Source organism: Sardina pilchardus, chromosome 11 (genome assembly GCF_963854185.1).
Source record: "Sardina pilchardus chromosome 11, fSarPil1.1, whole genome shotgun sequence".
Taxonomy (NCBI): Eukaryota; Metazoa; Chordata; class Actinopteri; order Clupeiformes; family Clupeidae; genus Sardina; species Sardina pilchardus.
The window spans coordinates 13,369,644-13,374,522 of record NC_085004.1 but is presented as its reverse complement, the minus strand read 5'-3'; positions in this window follow the sequence as shown (position 1 = coordinate 13,374,522).

Below are 4,879 nucleotides of genomic sequence, written 5' to 3'. Positions count from 1 at the left end.
CTAACAGGCATTAGAACACCTTGGCCCAAATTAGCCATTTTCATGTGATGTCAGCAGCTGGGTATCAGTTCGTCCGGTAGTAGTAATATGCAGTCATAAGATAGATAGATAGATACTTTATTGATCCCCAAGGTGAAATTCAAAACGTCATTTAACTTTACGTCATTTAACTTTACTCTCAAATCAAGGCAGCTACGAGAGCAATGATTGCAAACGATAACTGAACATAACGTTAGTCCTAACGTTAGGAGACCCCTGCTATACATAGTAGAAACCAGGGTCGGACTGGGAACAAAATTGGGCCCTGGCATTTTTCTCCTGGACCGGCCCACCACTGGACCGGCTACTACTAGCCTACTATCCCGAAATATGTTTTGAATGACATGGGGCGCACGGAGGTGAACGGCTGGACAAACGCGAAATGACAAGGTGCTAAACAATTTAGTATACCTGTAGACAGGCTTTGTGGTTAAAATGATGAAAACCAGTAGGCCTAGGCTAGTCTGGCACAGGTTCAAGCACAGTACAGAAAATAAAAGTCAATATAGGCTATCAGCATCACGAGATTGCAGTCATTATCAGAAAATCCTGACAAGTCAAACTGGACGCGAACGCAAGCAAAGCCAACAAAAAAACAACAACTTCCTAAATGATGTATTTTTAAATAAATAATTTGACCTTTACCGTTTCATGGCTTCTGCTAAGAAACAAATAGCCTAGTGCATCACACACATCGAACACTTGCATCAAACATTCTTCAGAACGCAGATCAACCCGTCTGCAGGCATCCCAACCTGCAAAAAGTCATTTCCCCCCCCCCCCCCCGCAAAAAAAAAAAGAGAGGAAGACAAGGCAATAATACAGGCTATAGCCCAATGCACTTCTACCCATGTAAGAATATGTCGATTACTTTATGGGCTGCTTATACTATTAATGTAAACGGCTTTTATTCTTATTCCATTGCAACTTTAAACAGGTCTAAGGAGTTTGTTGTTTTCATGTGGCCCTGGCAACTAGCCGACCTGAATGATATGCACTTGAAATGAAACCTATTGATACGGTTCGGGAGAAGAGATATAATCCCGCCCACAATGGAAATTTATTGGTTGACTTACCGAAACATGCCAATCAGGATGCTTCATGAGACACACACACACACTATCACACACATGAACAGTCTCTCGCTTTGCCTCTATGTCGTGTGCGCGCTACACAGATGCTGTGCGCGGTTTTGAGCACAGTCTGTGTCGTGTGTGCGCAATCTTGCCCGCTCGCTCTAGATTCCGGGAGATTCTAAGTAATTTGCGGGCATCAGTGAGTCGCTATTAATATGCGGGAGACTCCCGGAACTTCCGGGAGACTTGGGATGTCTGCGTCTGCTTTCACTTTCAATGAAATCCACTAGATAACGGACAAAGTTTGCAATGAGTGATAGCCTATGAATGAAAGAAGCACCAACCCCGCCGTAATTGTCAGCGGACTACATAGCAATGATGTTAGGCTACAGCAATTTATACATGACGGGCCGCAAATGAATAACTTAAACATTTTGCCATAAAAAAAAAAAAAAAAAGAATCTCGGAGTCCACCGGCCCACATGTGCACCGGCCCACCGGGAATTTGCCCGACTGTACAGATTGCCAGTCCGAGCCTGGTAGCAACTTCAGCTAGCTAACATGTTAGCACTGAAGATCAAGTTGGTTTGATATTGGATATTCAGATACTCAATGAAAGACCGTTCCTTATTTTGAATATCTGTTGAATATCCAATATCAAACCAACTTCACCTTCGGTGAAGCTAGCTGAAGTTGCTGCTATATACTGTATTAAAGATTAGGCTACTGACTTTACTCTCAAATCAAGGCAGCTATGTGACGGCAATGATCGCCAACGATAACAAGGAATATGAAGATAATAAATACACATGAAATATTATCTCAAGAACTGTAACCGTATCACCATAGCTTTTGCTTACGCCGGATGTACTAGCCGTTAACTGACTGAACGCCGCCTCATCCGCGGCTAGGTTTAACCGGCCATTCCCCGGCTAGGTCAGTGAGGACAAGAGGCGCGATATTCCAAAGCCGCCTCGGTGTAGACGTAAACATGTAAGAACTGGGTGTGAAGTTGAACAGTGACGTACAACAACATAGGCGTCGAAGTCTCGTGACACTACTGTCATTCTCAAAACAGCAGTGCAGCTCTCTGTCAAGTTCTCTGCTCCTCCGTTTGATATTTCTAGATCTTCTGACTAAGTTTACTCTACTTATCCAAACTGACGACATCACCACTGTCACTAGATATAAAGCAAACATTGATTTTCACTCGGTGCTATTCACTGACCGTAAAAAAGTGTCATTAGTAGCCTAGCCTATGCAGTATGCACCTTTTATACAGTCTGGTATGCACTGTTGTTTGTGGCTAGCTAGACTTGCTAGCTCGATGTGAAACAATATTGCAGCGCGGCTCGGATATGCTTGTGTTACGTTCATGCAAGGGGGAAATGTAGCCTACGGCTAAGATGGTTAAGCAGCCTGTTGTCATAAGATAGTTGACGGTTACGCATTATATAGGTGTACTAGACTACCCAGCAAACAATTAACGTTCTGCTAACTTTCACTAACGTTAGCTTTTGGTTCCCCTATGGTTCGTTTTTCAGCAACCTACTAATAACGTTTAGAGAACGTTATCTCCAGGTTGTCAAAACAAATAACGTTCCCCTAACGTTTTTACAACTAAAGAAAAAAACGTTATATTCTGGTTGAATCCCAGCAAGCAAATAACGTTAGCCGCTGGTTCTCCTGTGGTTAGTTTATCAGTAACCTTCTAATACCCTGGAGAGAACGTTAGCTCCAGGTTATCAAAGTTTCCCGAACGTTATTACAACTAAAGAAAAAAACGTTATATTCTGGTTGCATTTCTCTTTTCACACAACGTTGCTACTTAGTTGTTTTTAGGTATCTTATTTGTATAACCATATCGGTATTCTCTGGTTATGTGCGTGGGGTTGATTGATGAAAATCGCCCCAGAGTTTCTATGAGTTTCCAATTGAACACGGCCAGCAGCCACACTGCAAAGTCGGAATAATTTGTTGCAAAATCGACATATAGCCGTATTCTATTCTTCCCCCCTCTGTTGGATTGATATTCGGCCGACCAAAGCCAGCCCAGCTAAAGGGGCCAGCGCGAGAAGCTAGGTTGAGAAACTTCCATCTCGGGTCCGTACTGGGGTGTTGGTGTTTAAGCAGACTCAACCTCGCTAACTTTAAGACATTTGGATAACACAGAGATAAAGTTACTCACGTAGGCTGGCTGTATGGTATCGATCACATTCTTCACATCGTTCTCCATGCACTTGTTCCATTAAGTCCAACAGCCTTTTAAAAAACACTGTAGGCCTACAGGGTAAACCGGGTGGAAGAGCTAGCTAGCCATAGTCCCAGGCAGGCACACAACGATTTCATGCTAACTAATCTGACGAATAGTTTTGAATTAATCCATAATCGATTAGAGTGGCACCTGAAATGCATTCATGTTTTTAAAGCTTTATTTGTTATGAAAATATGATGATGAGGACTCCAATGAATTCTTTCTCAAACGTTGAGACTGCATCTTAAACAGCACAATGTTCCCGGGGGAGAATTGTTTTATATTAACACGTAGTCCAAGTTATAGCCTATGTTACTGTGCTGTTCACTCAGCCTATCCCACAATTCCCAGTCCCAATTTAAAACAAAATAAACCAAAATCCATCATAATTCTGAACCGAGGACTTTTAATGGCATACGATGCAATAAAAACAGCCTGTTTTGAATGTTGAAACAGTGTGTTAGGCTAGCGCCTGCTCTGCTTATGTTTTGATCTGACTAATCGTTTATTATAGGAAAAGACACCGTAGACAAGAAAGTATTAGACCTAACCGCATTTAAATACTTAGCTGACACTCAGTTATAGTAACAAGCCGTATTCGTCGTAGTTCAGCAAGCATCTCATGGTAAGTGTTTTCATGTGTGTAGTAACCTATGATGTCATTGCCTTAATCCTCAGACACGTTCGCTCTCCCAGCTTGCAGATATGTCGCCGCAGTCGGCAGGTGTACAGCGGAGCCATGCCTCGATGTCATGATAAATCTACATATTTTTTCCCCCTTTACACTTTGTTGCTGGGAGGTTAGGGGAACGTTAATGCAACCAAATATAGTAAAGTTCCCTAAAGGGTAGGAGAACGTTCTGCTAACCAAAATAAACAACCAGAAAAAAACGTAGTATTTTCGTCAAGAAAACTTTCCTGGGGAACCTTGTGGCAACTTTCGCAACTTTCAGGCAACGTTTTCCTAACCAGGAAAAAAACGTTCTAAAAACGTTCTCCTAACCAGAAATTGTTAGCTGGGTAGTCAGCTGATGTGTTGTGGGATAAGGGGTTTATGTTACGGGATGCCACCCATGTTGTGGGATATAGCCACGGGGATCTTAAACAGGCCACTTCCATGTAATGTCATTCCTCATATTCATCTGGTAATAAACATTTCCTAACAGAGTAATTCTTGCCTCATCACAATATCAACTCTCCACTCATTCCGCTTGGACTGTGCATTATAGCCTACCTTTCACTGCCTCACCAGGTTCCAAACTGTCTTCCTAACAGCAGTTACAATCCGTATTTTTGTGATAACAACAAAACAGCTCTGCAAAGTTTAAACCAACGATGCTAATCGCGACTAGCGATTAGCCATTTAAAATGCAGAGCCTACCCTCATAAGGAGACCTCTCCAATTCAGAAAAATGCATTAAACTAAAATTGGACAACCTTGTTATGTTTCTTAAACCTTAGGGTGGGTATGATATAGGCCTAGCCTACATGCTTTAACGAAATACGTTGT